At 37.6% G+C, this 12,634-nt stretch overlaps 1 protein-coding gene and 1 long non-coding RNA gene across 5 annotated transcripts in view; one reads left to right on the forward strand and one right to left on the reverse strand.

Moving 5' to 3' along the window:
* The window catches only part of LOC132344252 (uncharacterized), a 105,973-nt gene extending 93,423 nt beyond the window's left edge, over window positions 1-12,550 (forward strand). For both annotated transcript variants that reach the window (XR_009493444.1, XR_009493445.1), the window contains 2 exons: window positions 1,173-1,387; window positions 10,879-12,550. This is a non-coding gene — a long non-coding RNA (uncharacterized lncRNA). The remainder of the gene's footprint in view (window positions 1-1,172; window positions 1,388-10,878) is intronic.
* The window catches only part of LUZP2 (leucine zipper protein 2), a 516,697-nt gene that overhangs the window by 25,294 nt on the left and 478,769 nt on the right, over window positions 1-12,634 (reverse strand).

Genomic DNA, 12,634 nt, shown 5'->3' on the forward strand with positions numbered 1-12,634 from the left:
TTTGCCTGCCAATATCAGAGTCATGGCTTTATCTTCTGGGTAGGAAATGGCAACCAGTTCCAGCATTCTTGTCTGACAAATTCCATGAATGGAGGAGCCTGGCAGGCTACAGTCCATGGGGTTACAAAAGAGTCAGACATGACTTAGTGACTAAACAAGAAAAATAACTCTTGATGAATATGGTTTCAAAAATTCTCAACAAATTTTAGCAAATCATATTCAACAATACACTTAAGCAAAACAAAACCGTCTAATTAAAAGATGGGCTAAAGATTTGAATAGGCTTTTCCCCAAAGAAGTCAAACAGGTGGCCAACAGGTTCATGAAAAGATGCTCAAAATCACTAATTATCAGGAAAATGCAAATCAAAACCACAATGAAATAGCACCTCACATCTGTTAGATGGATATTATCAAAAAGATAGGAAATAACAAGTGTTGGTGAAGACATAGGAAAAGGGAACCTTGTGCACTCTTGGTGGGAATGTAAAATGGTATAGTCACTATGGAAAACAATGGTTATTTCTAACAAATTTTAAAATAGGACTGAAATATAATACAGCAATTCCACTTAAATGCATCCCCATCTACCTAAGAAGAGTACATCATTTGGACACACTTATAAAGAATATATGATATATATGTATATAGACTATGGAATATTATTCAGCCATTAAAATAATGAGAATTTGCCATTTGGGATAATGTTAATGGAACTTGAGGGTATTATATTGAGTGGAATAAGGAGACAGAGAAAGACAAATTCTGCATGATCTCACTTAAAAAAATGAAAAAAAAAATAAGCTCATAAACAAGCATGAAGGTTTACTGTATAGCACAGGGAACTATAGTCAATATATTATAATCTATAATGGAAAATAATTTCAAAAGTAATATATGTTTATATGTATAACTTGTACTTGCCATGTATTTTAAACACTGTAACTCAACTACACTTCAATAAATAAATATATATATATACACACATATATAATTAAAAAAAAAAAGAATATAAGCTCACAGTTACAGAAAATAGATTGGTGTTTGCCAGAAGTAGGGTTTGGGGAATAGAGAGTGAATTGGATGGAGGAGGACATATCTCCCTTATAAAGAGGATCATAATATGAATGAAGTGATTGAAATAATCTTTTTTGTTGACAATTTAATTCCCAGGAGTCCTGACCAATAAACAAGATCAGGAACATATTAAAGGCAAGGACAATGCCTTTTTCAGCTCTGTAACATCTCACATCAAGACAGTCTAAAGGAAGTTGTTTGATGAACAGAAACATCATGGAACTCTTCAGATGAGGTCATATCTGAACTCTGTGATGCTCCATCTTTTGAGTAAAGAAACTAACGTCCTCCGAGTCACCAAAGTAAAACAGGTAGAGCTAGAGATTTAACCCAACCTATCAGATGCCAATTTTATGTTCATTCAACTCCGTTTTAATACTTCTCTACTAGGTGTGATAGTGGTTGACAGGATGTGTCAGCCACTTACTTAAATACTATATAAGCCCCCATTTCACCCTCAAATCATATAATTTTCTGCAGGGGTCTAGTTTCTGTATTATGAGACACTGGTAAAAAGAAAGAGGATATCTACAGAGTATTCTTGACCTTAGTTAGGGTCTAGTGTTCTAAACTATGTTTTTGGACTCTGTGGGAGAGGGATAACAGTCTGTCTTTATAGAGTCCTTGCCATATTTTAGAAAAAGCTATGTGTATTACATCTCTGTAACGAACTGTGTTACCTTTTAAGAATAAAGAAACTACAATTCGAAGGTTAAGAGACTTGCCCAAATTCAACAAGCCAGTAAATGATAGACTTCATTCAAATATTCAATTTTTAATCATACTGAATCCTAATAAATGGCCACTTTAAAAATTAATTAGGAAAAGTTGATATTTTAACTCAATAAGCTTAAGTTTTTTAAGCCAACATTTCTTATAAAATGCTTTCCAAATATAGCATCTCTATACTAATGAAAAACATTAGAAAAACCATGTTTACAATACAACAGTTAATCTCCAGAGATTAAATGGTTTGTAATTACTAAACTTTAATTCATCTGAGACTTTCCTGTTAAAATTTTAAATGCATTTCCTTTCATCTCATTTTATTGGAAATACAAAGAAGCTAAAGTTTACTGTCTAGCAGTATTTCTTTAGAAACACAGAATGCCCAAATAACCTTCAACTTCTCAATCTAACCTCATTTTCATAACTTTCTAAAAAGAACCTTTAAAACAAAGTTTTTTAAACTAATGTCCACTGGTATTAAATTATAAGTATTATTTTCTGTAGACAGTCCACTGCTTATATAAAATTAAGAATTCTGCAAAATCCCAAATGATTAAGGACAACTGATTTAAAGTATTTACATCCCTTCACAAATAAGCATCTTTGCCACAACCATTAAACATACTCTCTTCCTTTTTAAGTTGTAAAATGTATGTCATTCATTTACTCAAAAACTACTTTTGACCATGATGTGGCCAGAATATGGCAGACGAACATCCAGTCCGATGGAAGAACTGCATGTAAAATAAGTACTTCCAGGAAACTTTAATTAAATACAATTTGGATAATGATTATGAGTTAAGATTTTAGATTACTTTGAGGGAACAGCACACAGTAGGGTGAGCTGACCCATCTGGAGGGTCAGATAAGTTTTCCTGAAGAAGTGGTATTATAAACGAGAACTGAAGGATGAGCAGTGCCTGCCTCCCCAGGTGAAGAGGCCAGGGAAAGGATCGGAAGAGGCATGGGACTGAGGAAGGAGGACACTGAGGATCCCAAAGAAAGCAGTTGTACCTGGGGAAAGGTGAAAGCAGTGAGGCATCCATTAGAGTGCAAGGCGCAGATGTCTCAGGGTCTGCCTAATTCTACCTTCCAACCTAGATGCTCAGCTCTGCTTTCAAAGTCATCCACATTACATACAGTTACCTCTTTGTTCCCCACCTCTTTTCCTCGCAGATTCCCTACATTCCCCTATGTTGCATCCTCCAAAATGCTGACAGGGCAACTGTAATAAAAGCGAAGCTGAAACAGATATGTTCAGGTTAAGTGAAAATTCCTGGGTCTGGAAACAGAAGTGCCTATAAAACCCACTCTTTAACCTCTTTCTTTGGTTGCCCAGTTTCTCTCTCCCTCTCCTCTCTGAGTATGTTTCGCTACATTTCTTGTCTTTCTATTCCTTCTCACAAGTGAATGTGAGAAACACACACATGTGCGTTCACAGAAAGTGTTTTCATGTCTTCCATTATTCATAATAGTTCCTCTCCTGGCTCTGTCTCTCTGCCATGGTTATTTCTTCTACTTTCCCCTAAATTGTTTTCCTTATACATTCCCACTTATTTTTGAAAATATAATTTTAATATAATCTGCACTACAGAATATTCCTGAAATCTGTCCTGTCTGTGCTTTTGTGGTATTATTCACAAAAATCCACAATCCAATCTAAGCATAAAAACACACCAGACAGATCCTCAGAGAGACAGTCTATAAAATATCTGATCACTGGTCCCAAAAGTGTCAAGATCATGGAAATATAAGGAATGAAACACTGTCAGACAAGAGGAGACTGAGACATGATGAGAGAATGCAATGAGGTTCCCTGAAATGGATCCTGAAACAGGAAAAAAAAAAAAAAACCCACCAAAAACAACAAGTAGAAAACCTGGTGAAACCCCAGTTAGGTCTGTGGTTTGGTAATGGTATTATACGATTGCCAATTTCTTAGTTTTGACAACTATGTCATGGCTATATAAGATGTTAACATTAAAGGATGTACAGGAAATATAGGAACTCTGTACTATCTTAATGTTTTTCTAAGTCTAAAGTCAATTCAAAAGAAAAAATATTTAATGAGGATAATAAGTCTTTCTTTTAGAGACTTGTGAGTATCAAATAAGTTCATATGGGTATAGCAGAACTCAATAAAAATGCCAGCTACTATTAGTATAATTACTACTAACATTAATTGCTAAAATTGTCATGACAAATATACATTAATTTAATAAAATAACTAACGTATTATTACACATGGTTATTGTTAGGTGACCTTATGTCTTTCAACACATTAAGTATGGCAACATTTTGGCTACCGTACCTATGATCAAAATATGAGTTTATCTCGAAGCACAAGCAAATGGCAAAAAGTGACAAAAAAATAAAAGTAGGAAATCAGGCAGTCTTAAGTGAATTTTTTCACATATTTTAATGTTGAAAATTAAAATATTTTAGCTATTTTGTGCCAATGAAATATTAAGCATACGGAGAAGCTAGAGGAGGTCTGTTTTTAACATCATGGAAAGTGAGAGTGTTCATTGCTCAGTCATGTCTGACTCTTTGCAACCCCATGGATTGTAGCCCATCAAGCTTCTCTGTCTAAGGGATTCTCCAGGCAAGAATACTGGAGTGGGTTGCCATTTCCTTCTAAAGAGGATCTTCCCAATCCAGGAATCGAACCTGGGTCTCCTGTATTGAAGGCAGATTCTTTACCAACTGAGCCACGAAGTAAAAGCTTAATGAGACTAAGGCCATGTTTCTGATTGTCTCAGTGCCATGCAATGCAGTTTGAGATTCTACTGGGCCATTGCTGGGGTTCAGCAGCATCAGTGAGGAGGAAGTGAGGACCAACAATTCAGGGAGAGAGCAACACCTTCCTAATTGTGAAGAGTGGCTCTAGACAAGCGTCCAGCATTTATAATGTCAAAAGGGTGTGACAATTTCAGGCATAGCTGGGCAACTGTGTGGGGAGGTTGGCAACTGCTGCTGCCAAGTCACTTCAGTCATGTCCAACTCTGTGCGACCCCACAGACAGCAGCCCACCAGGCTCCCACGTCCCTGGGATTCTCCAGCCAAGAACACTGGAGTGGGTTGCCATTTCCTTCTCCAGTGCATGAAAGTGAAAAGTGAAAGTGAAGTTGCTAAGTCTTGTCGGACTCTTGGCCACCCATGGACTGCAGCCTACCAGGCTCCTCCGTCCATGGGGTTTTCCAGGCAAGAGTACTGGAGTGGGGTGCCACTGCCTTCTGTGGAGGTTGGCAGGGATGGATTTCTGTCAGTCATGTGAAACAGCATTACTGGCAGCAGGTAGTGAAAGCACCATTATCATTACACTATCTTATTCAGTCACAGATTCAAGGAGATGTAGGGAGTAGGAGGATATTGCTTTTTGTCCATTGAGAGACCTGGGAAACATCACTTGGGATTTCTTAAGTGCTCAGCAAAGCAGGTTGGCATTCATGGAAGGACCCCAATTCCAGTATTAATGGGAAACTGAGTCCCTAATCTATGAAAGTAAGATGAATTCCAGTTTTAGAAATGGTCAATTTTGTAGAAATAGAGTAGGAAATTCTGCTCCTGTGTCTTTTTAAAAGCAACCAGCGAACATCCCTGTTATCTACATCCTTCGATACCAAGGTGCCACAGGTGATACGGAGGGTTCCCCAATACACGTCTTAACTGCATCGGGAGTGATTCTGGAATAGATTACAGCCTGGTAGTAAATTTAGCCTTAGAGAATGAGCAGTGGCAAAATTAAAGGCTCACAGGGATTCAATGAATTCACTAGCCCTATTCTGTATTTTGATCAAGGTCTGGACAATAAGATTTTTTATTTAAAAAAATAAAACTTTTGTTTAAAAAAAAAAAACAAACTTTTTTGGTATGTCTCAGATAACTTAAATACAGCTGTTGTATCATCATCCATGAAAAGGACAGTCAGGCATTCATGGCTTTTATGTTTTATTTTAAAATAAAATTAGAATATTTTATAAACTATTGGAAACTAAATGGCCAGAACCTCCGGCTTACTTTTCCGTTGACACTACTGTAGCCTCAAATGGGATAATTAACACAAGTAGAAGAAAGTACTAAAGGTAAAGCTGTTCCTATCATGGATACTGAAATTCACAATGTACTCATGACTAATGATGAAATATGAAAAGCACATATGTCTAATATGAAAATTCATAGCCACTGCTGTCATGAAAATATGTTTACTCTCCATGATAGAATAATTTTATGGATATGAACAGCCTTAGAGACAGATATGATTGCTCATGGACACATTGTAATTTGGCTAATGTGGGATCATTCTCTTTGCAAAATTCCTCATTTATTAATTTATTCATTTGTTTGTTCATCCATCCAACATTTGCTGTTAGTCACAGTATATTGTAATGAGCAAGGCTTCCCTGATGGCTCAAGTGGTAAAGAGTCTGCCTACAAGGTAGGAGACACAGTAGACGCAGATTTGTTCCCTGGTTTGGGAAGATCCTCTGCAGGGGAAATGGCAACCTCCTCCAGGGTTCTTGCCTGGAAAATCCCATGGATAGAGGAGCCTGGCGGGCTACATTCCGTGGGGTCAGGAAGAGTCGGACACAACTGAGCACGCACGTGCACAATGTATTGTGATGAGCATTAGAGGAACTCTAATAATGAAGATGGAGAAGGCAATGGCACCCCACTCCAGTACTCTTGCCTGGAAAATCCCACAGACGGAGAAGCCTGGTAGGCTGCAGTCCATGGAGTCGCTAAGAGTCGGGCACGACTGAGCGACTTCACTTTCACTTTTTACTTTCATGCATTGGAGGAGGAAATGGCCACCCAGTCCTGTGTTCTTGCCTGGAGAATCCCAGGGACGGGGGAGCCTGGTGGGCTGCTGTCTATGGGGTCGCACAGAGTCGGACACGACTGACATGACTTAGCAGCAATAATGAAGATATGCCTCAGCCCCCACCCTCCAGCAGTCTGCCGCTCTGAATTAAACCATCAGCCATGATGTGACATTTAGTGGCATTATGGCAAATTTCCAAAAGCATCAATGATTTTAATTTTTTAATGGAAATATCAGCTCAGTTGATAATCTCTTGCCTACCATGAGAAGCTAACACTAACTGAGTACTTGTGAGTGTGCTGTACATCCATTATCATATATCCTATAATGGGTCAGTATCCAAAATCACTGGGTTGGCCAGAAAGTTTGTTTGGGTTTTTCCTGAAAGCTGTTACAGAAAAACTTGAATGAACTTTGATATAAAGAATTCAAACAACTCAACAGCAAGAAAACCCAACAATTCAATAAAAAATGTTCAAAGAGTCTAAACAGACATTTCTCTAAAGAAGACATACAGATGGTCAACAGGCAAATGAGAAGCTGTTCATCATAACTATAAGGGAAATAAAAATCAAAACCACAATAAGATATCAGCTCACAAGTATTAGAGAGGCTCTTATTCCAAAAAAAAGTTTAAAAACGCTAACTTGTAGAGATATATAGATATACACACCCCTAAAGTCATCACAGCATTATTTATTTACAATAACCAAGATGTGGTAACTACTTAACTTTGAGTGCTGAAGAATTAATGCTTTCAAATTGTGATGCTGGAGAAGACTCCTGAGAGTGCCTTGGATTGCCAGACCAAACCAGTCAATCCTAAACAATATCAACCCTGAATATTCATTGGAAGGACTGATGCTAAAGCCCCAATATTTTGGCCACCTGATGCGAAGAGCTGACTCCTTGGAAAAGACCCTGATGCTGGGAAAGATAGAAGGCAAAAGGAAAAGGGGCAGAAGAGGATGAGATGGTTAGATAGCATTATCGACTCAATGGACATGAATTTGAGCAAACTCTGGGAAATAGTGAAGGACAGGGAAGCCTGGCTAGCTGCAGTCCATAGAGTTGCAAAGAGTCGGAGATGACTTAGCAACTGAACAACAATAATACAGTGCAATTTTATTTGAACACAAAATAATAAAATCTTGCCATTGAAAACAACATGGACGGACCTTGAGGACAATACACTAAGTGAAATTAAGCCAGACGAAGACAAATACCAATTACCATATGATCTCTCATATTTGAAGTCCGCAAATCTTTTTAAAAAATGAAAACAAACACACTTACATATACAGAAAACAGATTGGTGATTGCCAGTGGAAGGGCATGGGGTGTGAAGATTGGAAGTTAATTGCATGGTAACAGATGGTAACTAGACTTATTGTGTTAATCATTTTGTAGTGTATACACTACATACAGGGCTTCCTAGGTAGCTCCAGTGGTAAAGGATCTGCCTGCCAATGAAGGCAACGTGAATTCCATCCCTGGGTCAGGACGATACCCTGGAGTAAGAAATGGCAACCCACTCCAGTATTCTTGCCTGGAAAATTCCATGGGCAGAGGAGACTGGTGGGCTACAGTCCAAGGGGTTGAAAAGAGCTGGACATGACTGAGCATGAGCAGGAGCAAACCTGAAACTAATATAATGTTATGCACTAATTTTGCCTCAATGAACTAAAAATAAACCCCCCAAAAATCTCAGTTGTCAATGACCCAGTTTTGAGACCTAAGATGGGTTACTAGCCTCCATGACCCTCAGTCTTCCTCTCTTATAACATCAGAATACTGTCAGCACCGCTTCACAATGTTTTTCTTGATTTTAACTGAGAAAACTTGTGTAAAGCCGTCAGCAGGAAGTCAGTCACCCAGAGTGCTCTATACATTTTGTGTTGTGATAACATAAGAAGCACTGCATATTTAAACATCTATTGTTTTTGTTAGCATATCTTTAAGATTCTAAGTAATGCACATTTTTGAGCAGGCAGTTTGTTGCACTAGACTTGGCATAAGAAACCTGGATTTTAGTTGAAGTTCCCTTTTTAAGTAAAATGGTTATAGTAAGATGCACGCTATTTATTGTGATGATCTAATAAAACACCTAGGCAATAGCCATAAAGAACTATGGAAATTAAAATTCTCACTATCATTATTACTATTGAACAACTGGAACCATAGTTGGAATCCATGCAATAGCCTTCGAAAGGGAAAAGTTAGCTCTTGGAGTATAATTGATGTGAATAACTTCCTGGTTACATACCTGCAGACACTCCAGAAATATTCTTACTTTCACAAAGAGATCAAAAACGGCCACAATATGCCAAAGGAAAGTCTAACACCAGCACTCTAGGGAACTCAAAAACACTGTCTATGATTTCTTGAAATCCTGAATATTGATGCATTTTATATAGAGATGAAAAGCAAGGATACTACTTCTAATTTTCTTTGAAACATTTAATTCACAATGCACTGAGGGTGGATCAAAATGATAAATAATTTTCTTGTCTTTTGCCAGTGCTGGCACAAAAATGTGTAATAACTTTCAGCGAATATCAAGATGTTATGTTTCCTGTTGCTTTTGTAAATTCTTTTGTGGGGATTCTTTTGATGAACGTTGAAATTATTTTCTCATTGTCAAACTCCACGTAGAACTGTGTGATGGACACTTCGGTAGAGAAGGACACAAAATAATATCTTATTAGCCCAAATAATCTTGAAAATTATAATACATAGCTTATCCTTACAACAACCTTTTGAAGAAAATGGTACTATTATTCCCATATCAGTAGGAGCAAATTGGTTTAAAAGTTGCGTCTGTTACACAGCTGAGGAGTGGCAGAGCAAAAATTCACATCCAGACAATTTGGCTTTAATATCTACTCTCTTAAACACTAGATACACTACATGCCAGGTTTTATGCTATAAATTTAGCCTTTTAGTTAATTAGGCTCATTGTTTTATATTGCTAGCTCTATTTCACAAAAAGAATAACCACAGTCTTTGCTTCAGTTTCCAACATTTTACAAATAACTGGCTAAATCCAGGATTTATAATTGGTCTGTTGAATTCCAAATTCTGTGCTCTCACACACATGATTCTTGGCACTGGGTATCTGATGTTTAGTCACAGATGCCAGCACAGGTTTCCAGGACAGCAATGTTAAAGAGAGAAGCCTGCCAATTCAGGATACCCACCTAATGGAACTTGCTAATGCCTGAAAAGGACCACTGGGAAGAAGTATAGGCCTGCTAAGGATCAAATTTTCATTGGAAAACTGTAGGCCATGGAGTATATTATTCTTTTTGAACTCCTGTCCATCTACATAAAAATTCATCGACACCTTCATCTTTTCCAACTTATCTCCCCTCTCAGAAGCTATGTGTCCCTACTCCACTCCACATCCAACTCTCCACCTTGTGATCATATTCATATTCCTTAATGCTGCTTCTGAATTTTAAATCCTTATTTCATATCTCAAACTTTGTCTTCATTATCTTTTTCGCATTCTTCACTCTATATCATACTAAAAATGTACATAATCTTCCTGCCATCCTACTAAGTCCCCCAAAGATTTGTCCCCTCTCTTCTCAGCTAATTTCCTTAGCATAATCATCTAGTCTTCCCACCTTCACTTCCTCACATTTTCCTTAAATTTTTGTGTCCTTTGCATTTCTCAAATTCATTCCATGTTCCTTTCCTGCTGCTACTGTCTCATTGCTCTTATCAATAATATTATTCTCCCAATAATTTTGTTTCTATTATCTTATCCTATTCTTTCTATGTTACTACTGGAATTAGCTTCTTAAAACTAGAATCTCATCAGGTTCCCCTTGTTAAAAAGCTTCTAGTAGATTCCAAGTTAATGCAAGATATTCAAGTGAATGAATTCCACCAGAGAGAAGAAAGAAAATACTGCCAATAAAATGATCACAGGAAGCTGAGTAAGGGCTTCTCTAGTGGCTCAGTGGTAAAGAATCTGCTTGCCAATGCACTGGATTCAATCCCTGAGTCAGAAAGATCCTCAGGAGAAACAAATGTCAACCAACTCCAGTAATCTTGCCTGGAGAATTCCATGGACAGAGGAGCCTGGTGGGTTACAGTCCAAGGGGTTGCAAAGAGTTGGGTACAACTGAGCCGCTAAAGAGCAAGCAACAACCAAATTGATTAAATTCCATATGGATGTCCTTTTCTTTTGCAAGTGTTATAAGGAAATATCTCATAGTTGTTTTTTTTTTTTTTTAGGATTAAGATTTTACTGCATCTAAAGAGACAAAAGAAAGGTTAGATGAGAATTTCTAGTCTTAAAGAAAAAATCTCTTGTATTGATCATCAATGGACAGGAGGTTGAGGGCTGTCTTACTTATGAATAGCCAACTGGTGATGAGAAGCAACACATCTTTAACATAACTTTATCTTTGAAGATACCATGAAAGTCAATACTATCTGATGAGCATCCAAGAAATTCTAATGAAAATACAGGACAAGAAAATGGAACAAGTCATCTGGTGGTTCTCCCACCATCTCTGGTGTGTAATAACCCAGCCACTCAGGCAGTTTGGGGAGTGGCAGTGGCCCTGCCGCCCAGCTCACGAAGGTTCAGGGGTATCCAGGCCTGGGGCACACGGCAGGAGCCGTCATCACCAGGATGCCCGAGAGGAAGGAAGGTCTGATCTGTCAAGGGTAGTTGTGATCGAGCCTTACAAGAGGAGAGTGATGATGGTGTCATTTAACCTTCTACCACAAAAGTGTAAATAAAGTCAAAAAGGTGGGCAGAAAGGATGAATCTTCACTAAAAAAAAAATGTGCAAAGAGAAGGATAAAGAGCCTCAAGTGACTAACCATGATAACAACGAAGATTTAGCTGTGGAAAACAGAGGAACTAAAAAGGAGAGTCCAGTATCTGATGAAGTAGGTAGAAAAGGCCAAGTCTGATTAATATCGTGTGGGGCTTCCCAAGGATCTCACTGGGTAAAGAATACACCTGTAATTCCAGAGACACAGGAGACCTGGGTTTGATTTGTGGGTCTGGAAGACCCCATGGAGGAGGGCATGGCAAACCACTACAGTATTCTTGCCTGGAGAATCCCATGGATAAGAGGAGTCTGGCAGGCTACAGTCCATATGGTCACCAAGATTTGGACACAACTAAAGCAACCAAGCCCACATGTACTTACCACATATAATCACTGGTTCCCATCTCCCTTCTAAGTACAATCCAAGTGAATATTTTCATCAATAATTTTGTAAATACAACCTTTTTTTTTAGTAGTTCTAGAAACATTTTTTAAGAAGGAGAAAATCTCACCTCATCACTTTTCTTTTTTTTTTTTTTTAGTGTAAGTGCTTCACTTTTAAGAGGTTAACTCATTTGCTGGTTGCCATTGGTGGTGGTTTTTGGTTTTGGTACAACCAGAAAAGAGCAACATGTTAAGTATGGGAGGTTTTGGTAGTCTTGAGTGTTAAATATCCATAGGTAGGGCAGTAGCTTTTATATCCTATAATACTTAGCATACTAAATGACAATTTGTAGTTACAGTTGTGCATTGACTATGCCTTGAATATTTACATTACTTCTATTCTCATTTTTTTTTTAGTATAGTTGTTTCCTACAGAAAATCACTCTTTGATTGTGGCTCTTGTCAGAATGACATGTTCTCTATAACATCCTTGGTGGCAGTAGTCTAATTTCCCTAGTAACTTTGTTATTGTGCTGTGAAAGATTGAAAATTTGAATCTGTAGTATATATAATATTAAACTGTTAATTGGTGAGACTTATGATGTAATAGTTTATCAAAACTTGAAGATGTAGGTACTTGATATACTCTTAAGAAAAATTTGCTTTCAAATGTCAGGCTGGAAAGTCACTGCAATAACTGTTTAAAAGAAATTATAACTACATGCCTTTTAAAATTTCAGTTCATACATTAAGAAATGTGTACAAACAATAAAGTCTCAATTATAAAAGAAAAGAAAGGAAAATGCAAACTGGTGGTCATT

The sequence above is a fragment of the Bos taurus genome, chromosome 29 (genome assembly GCF_002263795.3).
Source record: "Bos taurus isolate L1 Dominette 01449 registration number 42190680 breed Hereford chromosome 29, ARS-UCD2.0, whole genome shotgun sequence".
Taxonomy (NCBI): domain Eukaryota; kingdom Metazoa; phylum Chordata; class Mammalia; order Artiodactyla; family Bovidae; genus Bos; species Bos taurus.